At 46.3% G+C, this 24,429-nt stretch overlaps 1 protein-coding gene across 7 annotated transcripts in view; it reads left to right on the top strand.

Moving 5' to 3' along the window:
* Positions 1-4,046: 4,046 nt before the first annotated feature.
* LOC139752027 (latrophilin Cirl-like) overlaps positions 4,047-24,429 on the top strand; it is a 406,839-nt gene continuing 386,456 nt past the window's right edge. For all 7 annotated transcript variants that reach the window (XM_071667809.1, XM_071667810.1, XM_071667812.1 and 4 more), the window contains exon 1: positions 4,047-4,063. The gene's annotated coding sequence lies outside the window, so the exon portion shown is untranslated. The remainder of the gene's footprint in view (positions 4,064-24,429) is intronic.

Below are 24,429 nucleotides of genomic sequence, written 5' to 3' on the forward strand. Positions count from 1 at the left end.
AAATGGGCAAAGAGCATTCCCAGTCCACACTGACTCCGGCAAAAATAAGAACTGGGAATGACTAGAAACCCTCTAGCTTTACCCCCCAGACTGCAGATGGCAGAGATATACAGATGAAAAATACTGGCAGGCCTCGTCCCTAGGTTGTTTTAGGAAGGAAAAAAAATGAAAATATTTCCCTTCAGAATGATAGACGTGGAAGATTGTGGAAAATAAAACTATTGAAAAGTTAGGACTTCGTGTGTGTGTGTGTCTGTGTCTGTGTCTGTGTGTAATCTGTCTGTTGATAATGGTGTTTGTCCGTCAGTACCTAATGGTAATTACTTCTTTATGTGGGGAGGGAGTTTTATTCCTATGATGACCTATCCCCTGAACTTTCTCTTAAACTTCTGTATGCTGTTTACATTCATTGTCTTATCACAAAGTTTACTCTACTCACTCACTATTATATTATAGAAGTACTTTTGAAAATAACTTCTTTTACATCTTCTGTCTCAAGTTTTTTGTATGATTTGATGTTATGGCCGCTAGTTGTCTCACACCTGTTGGAAGAACTGTTCACTGTTGAGATCATCAAATATGTATGAAAACTTTGATCATATCACTCCCATTTCTTTTTTCTTCTGTGATAGCCTCTTTTTCAGTAACTCAGCTCCTTTAACTCTGGTACATCTTTCTACCCTTCCTCTAGACTTTGTTTATTAGTGTTTCGGGCTTTTTTTGATTCCGGTGGTCAAATTTGAGAAACTTATTTGAACATGAGTGTGGCAGTCTCATCGAATGAGGACACAGAGAAAGCCCAGACAGTGACATAACAGTTTTTTGTGGGTCTTCACAGACATGATGTTCCACAGGGAAAATGCAATAAAGGCTTCTGGTACTGAAGGAAATAGAGAAATCAAGTCAGCTTTATAAGATTGGAAGAAGACAGATTATAAAAGGAGAGGAGTGCGTCACAGTTAGAGAAGTCGTGTGCTACATGATCCATCTGCATTGAGCAATATTAGGAGACTTGAAACTGCGAGGAGGAATTTTAGTGCTGAGGAATTCAGCAACTGACGGAAGGAAGACCAGAATACTGCCGTGTGTTAGTTATATCATTTTTTGGAGCAGAAGTCATTTCTGAGCATCATTGCTGTCAATGCAATCTACAGTTCCCTCATCATCGTTTGTAGATGACGCTGTAAAACCTATGACAATTTCATCAGATATCAGGCAAGCCTCTTGTGGGCCCCTGACATGTTTAACGGGAACACAGGTGAACATTGCCGAGTTGGCGAATGTGCAGCGATCACCACAGACCGCGCTTAAACTGTCGAAAAACCCAAAGTAGACCAAAACCACGGAGTCTCTGGAATGCATACGGGAAAGATGTATTGTAATATACATGTGGGAAATACCAGTATACATGGTCCTTAGTCTAGCTCGACTCGAAGATTATATCTTATGGCTGAGGCTAGACATATACGGCTTTGAACGAATTCCTGTAGAAAGTACAAGCACCATAAAATAAGCGTTGATAATCGGTTTTCGAAACTGTTCGTTGCTTAGTGTCCTTGATCAGTCAGGCAACAGTGGTCATGTAAATGTACTGGCCGCGGCCTCCAATAGCATGACCGATCACATTTAGCAGTGAACCCTGTTTCCATACCGAACTTTAGAGTTAGATAGAAGCTTTCAAAGTCAACGTAAGACACACGTAAGTTGTGCTCCGTCCGGGGATGTTGCAGCAAACCTCCACCTACCATTAACTCATTCCAGCCTTATAGCCTTCTCAGCCAACTCCAGCCTCATCCCTGCGTCCCCGCCATCTCACACCACTGTCCCAGCTCACCACCCCTCTCATCACACACCACACTCACCATGCACCACACGTCATCCCTTATCACCCTGTGGAGCTCTCATCACCCTCCCCTCACTCATTCACCCAGCACATACTTCACTTTCCCCAACCCACCTAACACACACCAGCCACTCCTCCACACTGTACACGCCGACCTTCTGTCTGCAGTTTGTACCCTGTGTTACCCAGCTCATACCACACTCCCCACCCTCTGAGGATGCCATGCCACACTCCTCTCACCCACCCTTCCACCCAGGACGTCTCCCCGTCGGGCCGAAAACGAACAATTTTCCCTTCTGGGTCGAGACTAGAGTGCCGTCAGCTCTTGGGGAGCCGGTCGACCGAGACTTTGCCGTTCGGAGCAGATGAAAGTCGTGTTGGAGGGCTCTTGGACACGCCCCGCCTCACCCGCCACGAATTCGCATTTTCTTTCAAAACACTGGCGCAGAGTTTACCAATTTCCCGCGCGCATTCAGGCGTCGGGTTGTATTGTTTTTGACCGCTCGGGAGAGAGGAGCTCTTTATATGACATACATTTTGTTTGGGACAGTACCAAGGTACTTTATGGTGTACATTATTGAATACAGTCCTTGCCTAAAGCCTCCTTTTTAATATTGTTTCCAGTGGGACTTTAACCCCGAAAGGATGTGAGGTAGTTCGTGAAATGGGAGTGGAGAAGTGGGCCATGATTCGTCTTAATAACACCACTAATTGGGTTTGCTCAGTGTCTGGGCTCTGAGCCCCCAGTGGCACAGGAGGAGGACGCTGCTAAAAATACACAGATAATTGAGAAACACTGGCTCTCGGAGGGAAGGAAACAAAACAAGTAATTTCGGATCCGCGTAGAAGCGAGTCAGTTTTGCCGCCAATTTGTGTTCCTCTCTGCTTGGTAGGGATCCAGTTTGACGTCGATTGTTTACTTATAAAGTGATAGGTGTTTTGTGTGTGTGTGTGTGTGTGTGTGTGTGTGTGTGTGTGTGTGTGTGTGTGTGTGACAGTATTTTTGTGTGTATGTAAGACTGAGTCCGTCATTGAATTCATCAGGCAGGTAGAATATATGTGTCCAATGACCTCAAGTCTGCACCTCATATATGTTTTATATGTATGCCTTTGTACCTCTGTATACATGAATATCTCTTAATACTTCCATACATGTTATGCATGTATGCTTATATACCTGCGTACATGAATTTTTCTTGGTGATTACCTTCATATATGTTATGTATGTATGCCAATACTACATACATGAGTGTGTCTTCGTACACACACTTATCCTGTACGATTTATAAACTTAACTTTAGCTCAACACAAATGTTGACTCTCATAAGCAGTTCCATTTTGTTTGTTTTCAACAGTGACTAATTTCTGTCTGACGAGAATGTTTTAGTTGTCCATTAAGAGCCCACCAGTCCCGTACTCGCTCGCCCCTAGAAGCTGTCAGAGGCAAGATAATTGTCCTGACCAACTGGTTGACTACCTTATCATGAGTTTCTGGTGTCATGCATATTTTACTGGAAGGTTCATGTATAGTCATGTGTTGCCATGAGATGATTGCTGTGTACCTTACTGATTTGTATTGTCTTTATATATATATATATATATATATATATATATATATATATATATATATATATATATATATATATAACTATTTTTTTCGTGCTGTGTACGTATTTTCTCAAACATTGTAATTGGATGTTATTTCTTTACGATGAATTGATTGCCTTTATCGACCCCACATTGCAGGTGTTGCGCACCATTAACACTAGGTAGTTATGTATCGGATGAATGGTAAGTATCCCATTGCAGTATCAAGTCACAGTAACTTATTTCTTTTAAACTAATGATAGTTACCTGTAACTGTCAGTTTGCCGCCCCACCCCTCGCATTATAATCGGAATTTAATCATTGGTGATGCGCGAATAAATCAAGCAGTGACCCCTCCCTTCCCCCCCCCCTCACTATAATTAGCACAGTTGTTAAACATCATCCCCCCCCCTCCCCTGCACGCCCTCCCTCCCTGTAACTTGAATTGTAAGGATGACGCACTGGCTCCCTCCCCCCGATACGCAAGTATCCCCCCCCCCCTCCCTCGTTTTCTTAGGTCACCATAGTGTAGTGTACTAGGAATGTTAACAACCCCCTCCTCCTCGCCCTCTCTTCCTTTAAAACTCACCTGAGCCATCTTGTCTCTTTCAGCGCCAATCCCCCCTGACAACGGTTAGTAACTTCCACCATTATTGTGCAAAGTTCGTGGAAAGTAGTGATTGAGAGCGGAGGGTCATCAGCACACGCCTCAGCACACGCTCAGAACGATGCCTATTGGGGAGAGTTAACCCGCTAGGAAGACGAGAGGAAGTTGTAGTAATGATAATGATAATTGTCTGGATTCAATTTTTGTCGTGAAACGGCCATTGGGATCATACGTCTTTCTCTCTCTCTCTCTCCTGGAGGTCAACAGATACCCGAGGCATCATTCTGACCAAGGATTCAGATTCAGTCTTGCGTGTAGCGGGCCCCGTGTGTGTTGTGTGTGTGTGTGTGTGTGTGTGTGTGTGTGTGTGTGTGTGTGAGTGTGGGTGGGGCCCGGCGTGTTCTGAGCGGCCCTCCGCCCGCATGACCAAGAACTGCTTGATAGTACAGTAACCAACACTAGACATCGTGACTCGTAAACCTTTTTTTTTTTTTTCATTTTTCTCGTTGCATGGTTACTCGGGCTGGCTGGCTCAGCCCTCACTCTTATCGTCTTGTTTAGTTCGTTGTTATTATTATCATTTTTCTGTTGGTATTATCCAGAGTGTAAGTAGATCTCTGGTGTATGTGTTGTGGTCGCATTGTAGCTGAGGACTGCATTTAGTATACTATTCCTTGTAGGTAATAGTCAGCACTGTAATTCTTGGTTGATATTTTAGTACCGCAGGTCGGAGTAGATGTCGAGCTTGTTAATGCATGTTATTATCACACTGAGAGCCACAGTCTCAGCCATTATGAAGTCTTATGTTGCCGACAGAGTATGATATTGTGTTCATATCTAAGTAACATCATGTAGTTGATTTTTCTTGTCTTTCTGCAGCTAAGAGTATGACTGTTTGATCTGGTATCATTATGTTAATTTGGATTATCTTACCTATCACTAACCTGATGAAATTAGAATTTGAATTTGTGTTTAATGTCTTTGAGTCGTGGTGCCTCAGCTCAGTTGGCAGACGGACGCAGCTGAAGCTTAAGTAGACTGACTGGACGTATTATAACTGTTATGTGTGATATATTGTTATTCAGATATTTTCGTGTGCACCTGGAGAGGCAGGCAGGATGAGGGAGGCAGTGAGACACAAGAGACCACATCCCTTCTTCAGAGCTGATCTCTTCATCCTCGGGGCAACGGTAAGACCGTATAATATTGCCATTATTCAAGATTGTTCTCAGCCATCTTGTCTCGCCAGAAGTGATCGACCTAATTTCCTCACCAGCTGACTCAGTGGGTCCCCACTGGAGGTGGTGTAGTGTTGGAGAAAGAGAGAGGGAAGTGGGAGGGAGTTGTTGGAGTTTATGGTGGAGAAAGATGGGAAAGGCTGGGGGTGTACTGGTGGAGGTACTGCTCAAGCAGGAGCAGTGTAGGAGAGGATGATGAGGGAGGGGGAAAGGTTGATGTAGTTTGGTCTTCTTCAGGACCAAATGGATATCTTGAAGGAATGATACAGGAGGAGGAGGAGGAGGAGGAAGGGTATAGGTACGTTGGCAGAAATGGAATTGATGTTCATTTGGTTTTTGCCGCCATCATTGTCACGTTTATCGTGCTCCCCCGTGTTAAATAAATGTGATTTACCTTCCAGAATTTTTTGACCACATTTTCATATGTCTGTGCCTTTGTAGAATTTGGGTGTGGCTTCACATGTACAGTCCGCAGGAACAGGATTGCACTTGGGTGTATCACCGAAACCATTCTTCGTTGTGCCCATTGGAGGTGGGCGCTGCCTCCAGTCTTCTCACAAGTGTTTGATACTCGACCAAGTTCCAGTGCTTTACTGGAGGACGCCTGATCGCCAAGAGACTGTACTGGTTCCCTAGTCACTTGTTTATATTTCTTATTTAACATGATAGCGACTTTAGGCTATAGTGTTATATCATCGTCTCCTAGCGATACTGTATTATGATAACAATCTCTTTTTATCTATTAGACAGCACATTATATATAAGTAATTGTGCTTTGTTTTCCGTTGGGCTTATATGATAATAGACTGATGATTGGATGATAGAAGCTTCAGGGTCTTCGCTTGAAAGAGCACGAGGAAACTAGAGAGCGAGACCAACCCCACCATATTTCCAGAGAAGGAGAGTACCTCCTGATGGAGTAGTAAAGTCCGCTGGCCCCACTCTTGACAAGGGCAGCTACACAACTGTCGCGTTATCTCTGGTAATGGGTCCTTCCTCCACTGAAAACGAGGGAAACAAATCAAGTGATGATCAATAAAGCACATTATTGATATCCCGTCGTTTAACGTACCGCTGCGTAGTACGGCAAATGGAGGTGCAGCTGAGCTAGGAAGCTATTCGACAGTATAGGGTCGGCACTGATACAGGGGAACGTGTGAAGTGATAACAACGCAGAAACAGAATCACAGAAACTAATTACTTGAATGTTTATGCTGGACGTCTGCATGTAGGAATACTAGAAGTCGAAGTCCTTGATTGAGGCATGCGGTGCAAGTAATTAGTCACCAATGGGGAAAATAAGGGTGCCCTAAGTATATTGGGTGAAGGAAGTGTTAACAGTCGGAGTCCAAAACTGGTAAAGATAACAATATTAAAAAGAAAATGGAGGAAGCAGCAGAAGCTTACAGGAAAGCTTCATATAAGTCTTTCACGGTATGAGGGTGTGCTGCTGCCAGTGGCTTGGTTGACGAGGAACTACTGTACGCTTGGGTCTCAGACCGAGCTGTAGGGGTGGAGACCAGCCTTGTAAAACCTTCACAGGTGAATTTAAGAAAGTCTGTCAAGAACAACAGGGGACACCTTTAAGTAAATGGGGATATGATGATCAAATATTGACGGCGCTTACAAGTAAACGCGCCGGGCCAATGTGTGTGTGTGTGTGTGTGTGTGTGTGTGTGTGTGTGTGTGTGTGTGTGTCAGTAAGCTGCCCCAACTGGCAACAACGCATGGAGTGTGTAGCTGAGTGCCTCTGCTGCTGCTGGGAGCCAGTCATCACCCTCCCCCACACTCACTCACTCACCACCGACCAGGAAAGCACAAACAAAAACTAATTATTCATCTGCCAGTCCCGTAAACGGCAGTGGAGGAGAGAAGGCTGTCAAGTCTTAAATGGAAAGTGGTAGGTGTTAATAGCCTTGTAATGGACACTTTTACTACAGCGTTCCTGTGTTTGTGCCCGTCAGCCCCTCACCCACTAGTAGCTGCTGGCTGCGATAATGGCTCTTGCGGGGACTGACACTTAAGGCCGGGTCTTGGCGTACCACCAGCTGCGACTGCCGACCATGTGGGTGGCTTTGAGTGGATTCGTTTTACACACGTGTGTACGCCATAGGACGGGACCCATGATAATGGATTTTCGGTAAACAGGACTTAGATGTGAGTGTTGTGTGGCAGTGGTGGTTGATGAGGCCAGTGGTTGGACCCACACAGTTAATTGTTCCGCTGCTAGATTTACTAGGCACTTGCTGTCAAGGGTAAGATAATGGATAGCTTTTAAGTGTTACTGTGAGCCTTGAAATACTGGAGAATATATATATATATATATATATATATATATATATATATATATATATATATATATATATATATATATATATATATGAACACAAATAATGTGCATATGAACGCGCAGTTTCATAGAACACACAATGCCCTTCAAAAGCAAGGACTCGAACCCCGTACCATGGTATATGTGTGCTAGCTGGGTACGCTGACCAAAGCGTAACCAAGTAGTCAGCGTAACCAGCAACCTCACAGATGGTGCGAGGTTCGAATCCTTGTTGGGGAGAGAGAGAGAGAGAGAGAGAGAGAGAGAGAGAGAGAGAGAGAGAGAGAGAGAGAGAGAGAGAGAGCTCTGGGCCACTCTGGCATAATATAGCTCCAGGTGTACAAGGAAACCTGGATTAAACGAGGGTCGTCAGTCTGAGGTGCTCATGATGCCCCCGATGGCTGGCCTTATACCCTGGCGTGCCGGCACTGTGATCCAAGTACATGACATACATAGATGGTAACGGAGATCGTAATGTTAATAACTCTCGAGAAGAGAACAATGAATGGTCGACGTTGCCCCTTGAGCATGACGAGATAATCCTTGACAATGACGTTACGACCTTTAAACGCGACCTTTAAGGGTCAGGTCAAAAAGGCCACGTCATAATGCCTCAGGATTGTACGTAAGGTATTAAGCACCAGCCACGTGCTTGGATTTTATGTTCCACCAACTCGCTAGCATTTAACAGCATCGAGCAAACCTTTACAGACATAGAATTACTATCAGCATCGTCTTATCATCATCATCAGCTCCATCGTCAAGCACCATCATCATCATCAGCGACTTCATCATTAACAGTAATGACCCCCGGACAGCTGATGATCGCAAAGACAGCTACGGCTGCAGGAAGGGATGGTGTGATAAGATCTCCACCAGTGAACACCATTTCAACCATTTCTTCAATATAATGAACCCATATGGTGGACAGAAAGCGGAGTATAGGTCTTCAGGGAACTGAGCTGTATACCCAAGAGGCACTGGAAGTAGCCTTATTGGTTCACTTGTCATCTGTTTAGATTTTCTAAATGCATTTGAGAAAGTTCCTCGTCAAAGATGATATCACTGCAGAAGTTAAGTCATTTGGCATAGATTGAGTTGTGCTTGTGTGGTTAGGAAATTGATTGACTGGCCATAAACAGAACAGTAACTAATGTTCAACCCTCAGAATGTTGGACGTAAGAAGTGGTGTGCCATAGGGATCAGCGTTTGGACCGGTTCTCTTGCTCATGTGTTAGTGATGATGGTTGTCAGATGGCAAAATTCGCAGACGAAACTAAGTGTGGAAATGAATCTACGACGGAAAGTCAACGTCTGTTGCTTCAAAGCTGACGTGAACAAGCGGGTGGACTGTGTACTCTGATGGCTTGTGAACATTAATGTCGTTAAGAGCAAAGTTATACATATAAGTAGTGAAAACGAGTAGGCAAGCTGTAGTATGAATTCTATTGATCTACAAAGGTAAACAAGGAAATAGGCAAGAATGGGGGGAGTACATCAGATAAGCTAATAAAGTGATTCCAAATCGAGAGAGCCGACTAAACGTCTGAAATGTATTTCGCTTAGAAAAGAGAGGTTAAAAGGTGATCTGATACAGACATTCACAGTTATAGGAGAATATTGATTAATGATCAAGACTCAGAATAGGTAGACGCACCAAGTCTACATTTGCCTGATTTCACTCGTAGGAAATGTTACAAACTCGTGAGCAAACGTTTCATTTTGAATGAAGCGAAGTTGTTCTTCAACAAGATCGTTAACACGTGGAATGATTTACCAGTTAGAGTAACTAATAGCAACAACAGAGGTTTAAGATAGACTTGATAAATACTTCGCTTCATGACTTACAGCATTTCCGCATTCTTTGTTACGTGAAAAGTTAACCGGAATTTCTTTTTGAATCATCTGTTTTTATTTTACCAAACTTTGAATTACTGATCCCTTCCACGATCGCAGACAACCTTGTCGGGACCTTGTGTCTTTTTCTGTTTGAATTCCTTTGTATGTACAATTTACCAATTGCTGCCATGGCTATAACGATTGCATAAGCCCCCGAAGTTTGCACTGCTGCCATAGCAACCACGGCTTCAAAAAACAACTACTATAGAATATAGTTGTTTTTTATGTTAGCTGAGACAGCACCTGAAGACTTGATTGAGGACCTCTCATTAACGCTGTAGTAATCGACTAACTCTCAGGGGTGGATGAACAGCTGGGTTGACTGTGGATCGAATACCACAACCAGGATTCTATGGGTTCGACCTTGGGTTGCCCAGAAATGCGTCACGGTCAGGAACGCCAATCGCTACACCACAGGTTTGAAAACTAATAAACATTGGATATGTAACAAGCACACCAGGAGGAACATCCTAATGTGGAACGATCGTTATAACTACACGACAGAGGAGTTGGCTTGGTTAGAGGGCCTAGCAACTGCCAGGGTCATGAAGACCAGAATAAAGTGAGTAATTATAGCAATCCACCGAAAAAGCTGGGACGACATGTAGCATCATCACGAACCGCGCGACGCTACGACGCTCGAGTGTTAGCTGGTGCAGTGACACTCACGGCGCCTCACCTGGCCACTATAATTATCGCAGTCAGCTTATATGACCTTGTGTGACCGAGACTAACTACCCAAGTTCCGTATGTAGACAATGTCGACCTTAATGACAGAGGGCCTGCCGCATCTGGCCCTCCAGCAATGAACAAGCTTGTATAATCCCGAAGGGGACCCTCGTCGTCTACTTGGACCGCGCTTGTATCATAATTACCACGTACAGAGAGGCATGGCATGGCTGCACGGCAGATAACGCTGTGATGACCGCCTCCTCGGTCAGTCAAGGAGTCCCCGGCTATCAGACGCACTATTGCGCAAACTGCTGTTAATTACGCCTCCTGCCATCATCCTCTGACTCAACTCCCTCTTGCTGGAGCGCCTTATCTCTTCATCTCTTCTGTACTATTACCGTGGGACCTCTGTCTCACTACACCTGCTGCTCTTGCACCACTAGTATCATCTTGCCCTCGAGTCACAGTATTTTTTTCTTCGGTCAGTAAAGCATTGTTGTGTTACCCGTGTTTCTGCGCACCTGTAAACCCCTGCTACAAACAGACGTGGATCTCCTTTAGGTGTTTAAGAATATTACAGAATCATAGACGCTCCCACTGTGTACATGACCCATCCAGGAACTGATTGCTACCGTGAAAGTCTGGAGGCGGCTCTGTCGGTGGTGTTTCCTGGCCTGTTGACCAACATTGCCAAGGTAGCCCTGTGGTCTCCTAGCTCACTTCCCTCCCTCCCTCCCTCGCTGCTCCGGTTTTTAGTATGGTGATGTTTTTACAGTCATTTGTGTATCATAGCCAAAGGACGGGTTAAGTTTGCCTTATAGAGGACGCAGGAATATGTGTTATGATAGAATGTTCAAAAGGTGTAATTTGCTGATGGTGTATTGAGTCCAGCAGTGATTTCCCCGAGGATAAGTCTCGGAAGGCGAGGTCGTCTGGAAGTCTGCCGAAAGGGTCAGCCAAGGCTGAGAGAAGGAGGGCAAAACCAGAGTGAGGAGGAGAGGATAGCTTGAAGTGATTTTGATTTGTGTCGGTAACCTCGGCAAGTTTATTGTGCACCCCATGCTCATCCTGTGAGTGGTAGCGCAAAAGGATTACAGAGGTCACAAAAGGTCTGTGTCAGACTCCAGTGGGCGGATATTCACTATATAAATTGTTACAGAATTTGGTTCATTACATAAGCTCCATTACATAGTCTTTCGTTTGTTAAGATTTGTCGACTAGATGCAGAAAGGGGACACAGTCTTAGAATTTCAGTTATCTTGTTCAGGTGTTGTGAATTCTTGCAAGGTTCGTTTGATTTTATCCCTAAAATCCTCTGTCTATTTAATTCAACATTTTGAGACATAGTGGGCCCAGTCCTCTGTTCTCAACGCTACCTCGCTGATGCGGGAAATGACGAATAGTATGAAAGAAAGATATATATATATATATATATATATATATATATATATATATATATATATATATATATATATATATATATATATATATATATTATCCCTGGGGATAGGGGATTAAGAATACTTCCCACGTATTCCCTGCGTGTCGTAGAAGGCGACTAAAAGGGGAGGGAGCGGGGGGCTGGAAATCCTCCCCTCTCGTTTTTTTTTTTTTTTTTTTTTTTAATTTTCCAAAAGAAGGAACAGAGGGGGCCAGGTGAGGATATTCCGAAAAAGGCCCAGTCCTCTGTTCTTAACGCTACCTCGCTAATGCGGGAAATGGCGAATAGTTTGAAAAAAAAAAAAATATATATATATATATATATATCTGGTCACAAACATTACAATTTACATGACAAACATCATATAGGTCAAAGCGCCAATAGTACTGAGAGCCTGGCTTAGGTCAAAGAACCAATTGCACTAATAGCCGAGTTTAGGTCAGAGCGCCAGTAGCACTAATAGCATAGCCTTAGTCGAGCAGTTACAATATATTGTAATCTGCTAAACTGATTATTTTTTCCCACTTACATGCTTTACTCTACACATATTGCTGTGACGGATTTTGTTTCTACTTCTCTGAACTTCTCGGTTTACTCCAGAGAGATCTGTTGGTTCCTTTGTAATTACAGTTTTGAGGTTTCTGATCGACGACTCAGTGTTATTTTCAACAGCTTCTTTACTAAGTGCAAGACTGGCCAAAGCATCACCTTTGTCACGTTTATAGAGGCCTATATGCGAGGGAATCCATAACAATTTGATTTGAATCCGTTGAGGTTCAGCGACCAACATGTTACCTTCTGATCTCAGGGTGTTAAGGGCAAATAGTGAAGATGAAGAATCAGAGATAATTAAACTGTCTGTGGCAGTGATTTGGACAAGCTCAACACCGATGGATATGGCGGACGACTCAGTGTGTAGAGTAGATGACCAGTTGTTTATTCTGACATTTTTCGCTAATCAAGTACCTTTGAGCTGGATCACAGTTGTAGCACTACTTTCCATCCCAGTGGTAGAGTTTAAGAGAGCCGTCAGTATAGGTGCCCTGGGGTGGTGTTATTTTCAGTTAATAGTGTCTATAAATGTTCAAGACCACTGATTCTGGGTGAGCATTGACGGTGAAGATGGAGGACTAGCCTGTCACGCCACCACCTCACCAACACACCGCCCCCCCCCCTTTCCACCAACACACCAATTCTCCACCCACTCACTGACACACCAGTTCCCCTCTTTCCACCAACACACCAATATCCCTCCCTCCACCAACACGTCAGTTCCCCTCCCTCAGCGTACACGTCCGATTCCCTCCCCAAACACGCAAATCCCGTCACCCCTCGTACATACAACATACACGTCCCCTACCATCCCACACAAATACTGGCACCCCGCTCCCCCCCACGCGCGCACGCGCACACCATCCCCTACCCCCTGCTCTCTTTCTATCTATCTCTCTCTCTCCTGCCCAAACCCCCTGCCCACACCAGCTTCCGTCTCCACCACCAAACATGCGCTCCTCCACTCCCCAAACTCCATCTCTTTTTTCCAGCCACAATACCCATGAATGATATCCCCTTCCTCTCACACGCTACTTCCTATACTCTTCATAATACTCTTCACACATCTTCACATCCCTCTACATGCCAACTCCTCCTCCTTTTGTCCCGTACTCACACTTCAGCTCATTTCCACGTCCCCTTCCCCCCCTCCCACACACACACACACACACACACACACACACACACACACACACACACACACACACACACCTACCTGCTCTTGCGGCAAAAAGAAAAAAAGAATCAAACCTCTCGCACATTAGCTGCCTTTTCTCCTGAACGTAGGCGTAAGCTCCCCCCCCCCCCCCATTCCAAGGCTCGCATCCGTTCTTCATCACTGTCACTATCCTCATTCCGTATCACGTAGACTCTCGTAGCCTAGCCGCACACACACACACACACACACACACACACACACACACACACACACACACACACACACACACACACACACACGTACAACAGGTCCATCCCTCCGCCCTCATGCACCATTTTCTCATAAGACACGTATTGTCACCCCTCCTCCTATATACACTAGCTTCATTCCCTCATCACATACGCACACCATCTCTCACCACCCTCCCTCTTTCCCTCGCTCCCCAAACGGAGTAGCGCCACCCCACACACACACACACGTACACGCAGTCTCTTCAACACACACACACACACACACACACACACACACACACACAGCAGCGATCCCCCTGCTCTACATACATTAACGTCCCCGCTCACACACACACACACACACACACAAAGTAGCGACCCGTTTCTCCCTCCACACGCATAGCAGCGTCCCTTCAGCACACACACATAGCAGCTACCTTCCCCCCACACGGTGTCCATCACCTCCCGCACGCAAAACTGACCCGCTCACACACACAGCAGCGACCCCTTCCCTTCACATATACGTACATAGTAAGTTCCCTTCATTACACAAACAACAGCAACCCCCACTACACACACACACACACACACACACACACACACACGCACAAAGAGGTGGGTCCCCATAAGTGAAAAATTCCCTCCCCGTACAGTACGAATAGATAAATGTACACACACAACAGCAATAGTAACTTCCCTTCGCCCCCCCCCCCCCCCACACACACACACGTTAACAGTAGCTTCCCTTCAGTAAACAGACAGTAACAGCGCTTCCCAACATCCACACAGACAGACAGTAGCAGCCCCTTCCTCCACCCATGCATACAGACAGTAGCAGCCCCTCCCTCCATCCACACACAGACTAGCGTCTCTTCAATATGCACGCAGCAGCGACCCCTCCCACACATAGACAATAGCGTACTTCAGTACACTCACAGCAACGACCCTTCTCCCCGCCCACACTCACAGACAGTAGCTTCCCTTCAAGACACACTCTAGCAGCGACCCCCCACACAAAGAGGAACGTCTTCCTACACGGAGTTACTAGGTTGGCGGCCGCCATCAGTTGTGCTGGAGTGACAACAGGGCGGCCGGGGATGATCCAGCACGGGTCCGGCAGTGATAGTAATTGGTTGTTAACAAACTTAGGTTGCCTCTTTGTACCCTGGTATTGTGGCCACACTACCTCCCTGAGCCATCACCCTCATCCATCACCTCCAGTCTTGCCTCCTCCTCCTCCTCCTCCTCCTCCTCCTCCTCCTCCTCCTCCTCCTCCTCCTCCTCTCTCTTCTTCTTCTTCTTCTTCTTCTTCTTCTCTCACACTCTCTATATTCTTTCCCTTTTATTTGTTTATATTCTTTCCCTTTTATTTGTTTTCTTTGTCACCTTTTCCTTAAACTTATTGTTATCCATTTACACACCTGACTTGGGTGTTTTCCCTCCTCTCATTTCATGTCTATCTCCACGTCCTCAGCATCACTTCTTGCTAGCTCTTTCTTCTTATTTATCCAACTAGACAATGTACACCGGGATTCTCCATGTTAATTCCCATTCCCATCCATCCTCCTCCTACTGTTCGTAGCCTCTCTCTCTCTCTCTCTCTCTCTCTCTCTCTCTCTCTCTCTCTCTACCAGCTACCGTAGTTGGAGGTCCTCTTCCCGCCGACCCAGAGGGCCTATCGTGTGTGGTGGCGGAGTTAAGCCCGAGTTAGTGAAGCTGTCGCTGGTCTCGGGTGTCGTCGGCCCCATCCTACGTCAGGCCCATTGTTGTGCATCGCCGTTATTTGACCTCGAACCAAACTTGAGAGAAACCCGAGATGAAAACTTGGGCTCCTCCCCTCCATCCTCCTTACCGTCGCCCGGGATAAGTTTGGCGAGAGTTCTCTGAGGTTATTTTATAAAGAATTTTGAAGAGTACGTGGGAGGGGGTAGGAAGGGAATCAGGAGTGGACGTGATACCATCCATCACCCTCGGCTGCTCTTGTCAAATATTTGAGCCCCGTATTTTCTCCCAGGCCAGATACTGATCCTTCCCCATCAATCATGTTCACGGCGTACTACGCGGGGGGAGGGACGAAAAGCAAACAACACTCGTAAAGTAGAGTTGCCCTGTTACTTCTGACGTCTCTTCTGCTGCCGAGTGAGTGAGTGTGAGGAGCATCATCGACTGCTGGTCACGTCGTCATCAAAGTCTTTCCCTTGGAAGCTTTGGTCAGCCTGCCTGCCGAGTGAAGTGTCAACCCTGGTATTCGGGTAGTATGGTCCCCTCGGGTCCTGATACCATCAGACCCTAAAGCTGCCTCCTGACGACCCTGAAACGTCAGACTTCCTAGAATCGATTCAGTTCCTTATCATACTGGCCAGTTTAGCCCTCGTATCATTCAAGGACTTGCGAACATGCTTAACCATTTTCTCCTTAACTCTTCTAATGAGTCCTTATAGGCCAGTGGGGGATTGTGCTCTCTATATCACCAACAACCTCATTCAGCCCCTGCAATAACAACGTAGCTACAGTAAACTGCATAGTAACCTTATGGTAGATACTACATCATCCAGCTCCAAGTTCATGCTGTCATTCCCTCCTGACTCCATTATCAGCCCCCACAACTCTCAAGAGGTCAGTGTGCCACGTATGAATCTGTTCCCCCATTACCCATAGCCTACTTGTTGAGGTCTGTGTGGATATCAAGGTAACCAGTTCGGTAGCACACCCTCACCCTCACATGGTAGTCATAAGCGTCAAGATTATGTTATAACAACCTGATAACAACCTTGGTGAAAGTGTCTGTCTTGCTTCCAGTCCCTCCCACCAGGCGGAGCCACAGTCCCTCCCACCAGGCGGAGCCACAGTCCCCACCAGGCGGAGCCACAGTCCCCACCATCCTTCCCACAGCAGCCAGTAATGACCTAAACCTCCAGAGAGATGCTGGAAGACCCGGCAGCTTTAGTATTAACTTCATAATGACTGTGATCCCCCAGAACACCAACACTGGGAAACATTATCACTGTACCAGCCAGTGTGGTACTGTTAGTGCCAGAATGCGACTATGCCACGGGCCTGTCAAGCAAGATACAGAAATCTCTTGACTCCTAAGCCGTCTAAATGTGTTAGCTCTTCTATAACTGATAGACACACACCTGAACGTTGTATTACTGTCAGCCTTAACATATGTGGTTTCAGGGCCTGAGGTATTGATCACTTTGTGATCACTAACACTGATGCTCTTGAGGATATTATCATGCTATATCCATAATTTGCCATGCCCGGAGTCATGCCTTGCATCACGTACACCCAAGTCAAAATGTATCCTCACCTTTTAAGCGTCGTGCAGTTCGACACCGAACCAAGCATTCTCACACGTACCTTCCAATCCTGCCTCATATTGGTAGCTCTACCTTCTTTATATGGTGTTCCATGGGTTAGCGGTCACAATTCCTGCCATATTTCTTATTACACTGTAAATTCTACATTAGTGACGCATATGTTAAGTGTAAATGATTAATATGGAATATATGTGTTCCATAAAATATCGATGAGATCCAGGCTTCTGATGTTGGAAAGCTACACATCCTTGCATGACTATCATTAAGGGAACGATTTCAGTAGTCACATGTGTGGAGACATGTGTGGAGACATGTGTGGAGACATGTGTGGTGACATGTGTGGAGACATGTGTGGTGACATGTTTGACGTTGATAACATGAGGGAGTAAGAACATCATATCCGTTTCCAACAGGATGTCAGGAGAGCAACTCTTAAACTAAATACAAATATAAGGAAACATACGTTGTATGTGTGTAGTCTGAGTTTTATTCTCGCTACTGTGATGTTTGGATAGTCCTTATGGCTACTCCTCATCCCCAGACATGAATAATGGGTTTCCTAAAGTGCGTTAAAGCATGATAATCACTATTGTAATTCGAGGTTAAGTGCTATATACAGTATATACAGAAGATAGCGTATAATAACTGATGAACGGAATTACATTGTTAAGTTAAACTATTTTTGTACCAGACAACCCAGTCTTCCTCATGTAAACTTTTCGTGTAATGTAATGCGTCTTGCACTCACGCTTGCCAACCTGACCGAGACAGCAGGAGTTGCTGTGTTCAGACTCAGAACCATCGGACTAAAGGGTGAGGATGCTTTTTTTTTTGTCTAGGTGTACCTTTGTCATGAAATCGTCAATATCCCTATTTATGTTGTAGATTGTATATAAGATACATGTACTCTGATCCTCTTGTGTATCATTACCGGTGGTAGTATATTTTGTCTATTATATGCCTCATATCTGATAAATTTTGACCCTCTTAGTATAATTACTATTGACAGTACATTCTCTATATAGAATTTTGTATACTGATGAACGCTTATAAGATGTACACGTATATCCTATATTTAGTTATATTCTGGCTGTCGTTTGTATAATCACCAATAACATTAACACTGCTCTTCATTTTTCCTACGGGACGAGAACTCATTTAAACCCAAATTTCACCAACTCACATCGATGCATTGTACTTAGTGCACGGTGTACACTCGCCTCCATCCATCCCATGTTGTGTGCCCTTCACCCACACCATCACAGAAACGCTTGGGTTATGTACACGTAGATAAATTAAACCATTTTGATTGATAAATTGGCTGATTGAACAAATATGTTAAGTCGACTTTAGTGTTGGTTGCATTAACGTTCGTTGATTTTTACGAAGTGTGTTATAGGTCTTGCATTTGAAATATCAGTAATGAGAACACTTCAGTGAATTTAACTGATAAGGAATTATCAGCGAGTCTTGTTATATGCTCGAGCGTGTGTTGCCCACAGGCGCCACCCAAAGCCTCCCTCGCTGTAGCCAGCGTAGCGTCTCCCGCTGATGATAGTAATTTGTGTGTGTCGAGACGAAAAAGAAATAAATAGATAACGAAGCGCCTCGATCCCTTCTATCAGATAACCAACCTTTAGAAATGGTGATCATTAGAATTTACCGGTGTTATCTTGGGAGGATCCGGCCAGCTAGGTGGATGATAGCTCCCTGGGTACGTCCAGGAGGGGACCCACCGACGGAGGCAGGGGAGGATTTAGCTTGCGGGGTTGGAGGGGAGGAGCAGAGACCCAGCCTAGACCCCCTGTGTCCGAGTCTGTGACCTGCCTGATGTAGGGGAGACACTACCCGAGACCTGATCTACCCGGCGGGGAGGTTAATTAGGGAGCCATACCAGGGGAGCAGCGACTCAGATGAAGAAACGGTTGTATTTGTGGTGTCTCGTGAGACGTTTGTTTAGCTCAGTCTCAGGAGCGAGGGTAACTCACTTCTACAAGATCATGTAATCCAGGGGTTTATTATGACCCACTCCAGGGGTTCAGCAGGACATCCACTCGAAGGGTTCATTATGGCCCAGTGCAACGTCTCACGTCCATATTGACAGTCCAGAGGAACTGTGTGACTGGAAAGGACCATTATCGCCTCGTTCCAGAGGGCCAGTATGACAATGGAGTTGTCGGTAGAATCCATTTATGACGAATGATTCAGTAGACCCCCCTTGTGTAAGTGGGGGGTTGGAACCTACATAACGTACAGGAATCCAGCAGTTGAGAGCAGCCCAAGTCCTCCACAATGAGGTCACTTAACTTAATATAATTGAGGTTTATGACGCCTAACAGTGCTTGCTGCTAAGTGGTCAGGGGTCGGTGAGTGAGCAGGGGGAGGGGGGGGGGAGGAGAGGCTGCTGCATGTTGGCTAACTGTTCTCTGTGGAGTGTAATTAATCCCCCTTGTGTTCGTGTTTGCCGTGTCAGTCAGGCGGCCCCCGGCGTGGCGTCACGGAGTCAGATAATGTTATGGTAGAGGGGCCGACACGACACGGAGAAATTGGTGCATGTGACTGTGGAAGGGGACGTGTGTGACAGAGGGGTGGGCTGCACTCACTGAGATGGATGTTACGATGGTCGAGAATTGATTTATTGTGTCCCGGATACGATATCTCTGGATCCTGCCACTTCTCGTAGCCTTCCCTGAGTCCATGTTGTGTAGGAGGGGGGACAGTCCACACCCCAGTAGTCACGGTGTCTCGCTCTCATGAATATAATGATAATTTTAGGGGAATTCGGCGACTTTGTTACTTTATGTTCCTTGAAGAGTAGCGATTCGCTATAATTATTTGTAATAATATTTCGTAGAAGGACGTAGCTCTTGTTTAGTAAAGTTTGGAGTTGAGACGAAAAAATGAACAACGAATTCTTAGTCCGCATCGTATGTCTCGAATTTAAGATTTTACTCTACTTGCACAGCGTAAGTTGTCTGTTCGTATGTACCTCCACCATTTGGAGAATTTGATTTGATTTTTGCCGCTAGAGAAACTGACTTATTGGACACTCCAGCCCATCCTGTGGGCGGCGGCACGGAAGAGGATGCAGAGCGCACCAGGTCCAGGGCCTGGGTGAGCCTCAGTGATAGAATGACATTATGGGTTACTTAGTGAGAATAGTGATGACAAGGTTTGGTAATATTAGATTGATTGATTATCCGGCAGTTTTCACGTGAGGTGAAGTATTTTCAGAAGAATATGTATCACGTTGTATTGTAGTCCTGTTCATTGCTATATTCAGCAGCAGCTGACCGTATATTAGCAGAGTGCAGGGGGATGCAGGGAATAAGGAACAGCACTTGACGTAACACGATAGATTCAGACAGTCGTAGCGTGTGTATACACCCATGAAAGTTCAAGATCTTTGCCAGAGTTAGAATTTTTTTTTATTGCGTGATTCACGCGTGATTTTGCGTCAGTGGTAATGCTTATAGTTCAAATGGCCTAACGTACGTTCAGTGTCGTGTTTAAAATCACTCTAAACGAACAGTACAGTAATCTTTGATGAGTGGGATGACGCTATATCCTTAAGTTTAACGCTTTCATCCATTGTAGTCAAATGTTTATAGCAAAATTCGCCTGAGGTTGCATGGGAAGGTTGTCTGACGTTCCATTTTCCACTTGTGAGTTTCATTATCAGTGCAAGTTGAGGCCTGGAGAAGGTAAGTGCCTGCAGCGTCTCTCCTTCCGAGGAAGGAGGTCTCATTGCCTGGGCCCTGATCACCACCAATCTGGGGATGGAACAGCAGATCCTGGGAATCACAGCTGGGAGGCGCACGTTTAAAGGCATTAATGACACCATTTAAGAGAGGTTCCCAGGCGGGGCGTAGTGTGTCAGTGTGGCCCTAAAGAGGAGCCCGACTCTCATTGGTGCCGCCTCATTCTGGTGAGTGCCATGAACGGCAGAGAGAGGAGAGGGTTTAGAGGAACGAGACGAACTTTGGAATGAAAAGGGTTCCTTAGAGAAGGAGAAAGGCGCCTAAGTTAGGGCGAAGCCTGGAAACGGGAAAGAATAATGATGATCGTGGTAGGAGCTGGGGGAATGGTTATGAAGGGAGGTGAGGATACCAGATGGCGGTGGGGCAATTAACCTCCAGGTGACCACCAGGGTCCACCAAGGTTCTCCTCTGATTGTACACTCTCGCCGCCTCCCTCACCTTTTCCTGGAATCCCTTTTACCCCTCGTTTTCCTCACCTCGTTCTCTTCCCCTCCCACTTCCATAACCTTCCTGCTCGTATTTCGTTCTTTTCTTAATCTGGGAGGTGGAGACGTCCCACTGTGAACAGGATATACTCCCAAGTCCAGTCTGCACGTGCTCTCCGCCACTCACAGCCAGAACGATCAATGGGCTGTGGGAAGGTGACTTTATTAGTGCTGATATTAACTGATTTGTGTTTATGAAGCTCCTCCTTACCTTGGTGGTACGGGGAAGCTGCTGTGACTTGCGGACCTGTGATTGCATTGATGTATTCACAGATGTGAGGAGTGAGTGGGGAGGGAGTTATTGTACAACCCCAGGACCCCAGTAACAAAGGGAAAGGGGTCTTGGGGTTGTAACTCCAGCCTTCCCATCCTGAGGCTCCGGCAGCTTCATAGGCTGCGCTACTCTCAGCAGCAGGGACGGGATAGACTCTTTTGAGGGAGATTTTTTTTGTTTTTTTGTTTTTTTGACGAAACTGTACCTTCTTTCGTGATACAGCCTCGCTAAAGATGAGATTATCACACGATACAGGAGTCCATATGAACACGTCATGCCATACAGACGGAGGGACTTTGTATGAATTCGTTCGTATACTGGATGGACGTAGTCGTGCGGCGCCCCATCTTCTCTTTCATATAACAAGTGTTATGTGTGACTTCCTCCCACCGTGGATGGACAGTAAGAGGTCCTGGATGATGAAGACACTAGGTAGGTCTGGGGAGGTTTAACGTGGACCTGCGGGTCGTGGCTTCCAACAATTTGGTCGACCAACGACCCAACTCTGAAGATTGGATTCGTCCCGAGCTGTGAGGCCAGAAGACCCAGGTACTCTCCACGACCCGTGCAGCCCACTAATGCCTCCCTCACCCTCACCATGCTGCTCGCCTCATGCCACCCAGCGTACCTCCCCGTTCCCCACAAGTCAGTTCATCCTTGTGTTGTCCATTGCGCACTTCGCCCATCCCTTCAAACCGAGCCTTACGCTGCGCTACGCATCCTCCTTTATCCGCTTGGAGTCCCCTCCCCCACAAGGTGTCGAACCCCCCTCCTCCCTCCTCCTACCTTTTACCTTATTGCCCACCCACTTGCCGCCCACAGTCTGCTCTCCCTATCCCCCGCGTCCGTGCTGCCCCCATCATACCGCCCTCCCCTTTTCTTCCCCACCGAGTGTCACCACCCGCCGGCCGCCCACCTCATGCCACCCAACCATACTGTTCACCTGGTGCCACCCAGCACTGCCAGCCCACACACGAGCACCAGGCGGAGGTGCCTCTGCTCCTGAACCCACCCCGGCCAGCCGGCATGTCCGTCCGTAATCTCTCAGTAATGGTTCTGTTGTCGGCCGAATTGACCAAGGACGCTTCTGTTTTGGTTACGCCAGCAACCCTCAGGTGGCACCAGGCTCAGGCCAGGACTGGACACACACACACACACACACACACACACACACACACACACACACACACACACACAAAATAAAAAAAAGATAAAAAGTTCCCGAAATTGACTGGGAATTCAGTTGTACATTCCCTACAATTTTGTTTTTCTATTATTATTATCGTAGGTATTGTGAAAGGGATCCAGACCGAATGATGCGATTCTAGATATAAACAGTTCGAAATTGAATGTTGCCAGGTCCGTCTTGTAGCGAGTGCAGCTGGGGATGTTAGCGAGTGTAGGTGTTGTTAGCGAGTGTAGGATGGGTTGTTAGCAAGTGTAGGACGAGATGTTAGCAAGTGTAGGAGGTTATGTTAGCGAGTGTAGGAGTTAGTGACTGAAGAAGGGGATGTTAGCGAATGTAGATGTTAGCAAGTGTAGCAGGAGATTTTAGCGAGTATGGCAGGAGATGTTAGTGAATGTAGGAGGGGATGTTAGCGAGTGTAGGAAATGTTCGCGAGTGTAGGAGGGGATGTACAGTCGGGGGTGGTGGTGTGCGGGCCGTGAGGAGCAGTGGCAGCCTGTGCAACACCATGATTAAACCCGTCAGGCAACCGTACTCCCCCACCAGCCCGGAAACTCTCTCTCTCCTCTTGTCACTGGCACACCAGTGTGTGTGTGTGTGTGTGTGTGTGTGTGTGTGTGTGTGTGTGTGTGTGTGTGTGTGTACCTTTGTATCTGTTGTCGCTGTCTGCATCAGGATCTTTGTATGTGTTTGGATGTTAGCATGTACATCTACATTGGTACGTGTGTGTGCATCTGTATGTATGATCCTGTGTTGATGTTTGTATTCACGTTCCTTTGTGTTTCACTGCCTGTGCATGTGACACAGACAACCTCGTGTGCAGCCATAGCCACAGATGCATAGCCAGTGCTGAGGCAGAGGGTTGGAGGGGATGGAGTGGGGGGCACACGTGAGCCCCCCTATTTATTGGTTCTCCTTTGTTGGTCTGATTGACAGCTGGAGCGTGACGTCATATCCGCCCGTTAGGAGGGCACCATAAGCCCTCACTCCCTCCCTGCCGGCCTCAGGATACGTAAAGGAGGGTAACTGTTTAGCTTGGTGGGTGTGTGACGTGTTGTGTCCCTCCAGCTCACTCCTGGCTCAAAGGTTGTGTTGCCTCCGTGGTGTTTGGGGAAAATGAGCAGCCAAGAATATCCTGGGGATTTTGTGATGTATGTATTCGATTGGTCTATTCATGTTTATTTCAAGGTTTATTCGTTATATCTTTGATTCTGTTTACACCATTGGAATACATGATTTTAAGAGGCAGAATATGTATCTTGCCATTTTTGAATACGAATTATTCGAAGATTTTTTGACAGCAAGAGACCGGGGATGTAAGTCCGCAGATACAAGCTCCTTCCCATTTTGTACGTCATGCCATCAGGAGAAGGAACAGTACTGTGGACCAGACCACAACCCTGGACGTAACGGTCTTGTGTTAACGTCGTGGCTGCGGTGCCTCGTACGATTACTGGAATGATCTGTTTGGGACGTTATCGCGAACTATCTTCAGGGCGCAGCTCGTCCCCTTATCGAGGCGCATCTTTATGGAGAATTAACCTTCTGAAGGATCTTAGTTGCCGCCGCGGGACCCAGCTGGTAGGCCGCACCACTGGATAGGTAGTCTGTGTACCACGCCAGTCACCAGAGCCCCCACCAGACACTCCAGTCACCGGCCAGGTACAGTCTGTGTACCACGCCAGTCACCAGAGCCCCCACCAGACAACCTCCACCAGTCGTCGTTGCTGCAGCTCTCGCACCAGACTCAAGTGTCGATCAGCCTTAGGTTGCCCCAGCCTGGGACGGGTCACAGCCGTTCACATTACCTCAGTTTTCGTTCGTGGTATATCGATGTGCAGAT

This window comes from Panulirus ornatus, chromosome 12 (assembly GCF_036320965.1).
Source record: "Panulirus ornatus isolate Po-2019 chromosome 12, ASM3632096v1, whole genome shotgun sequence".
Classification (NCBI taxonomy): Eukaryota; Metazoa; Arthropoda; class Malacostraca; order Decapoda; family Palinuridae; genus Panulirus; species Panulirus ornatus.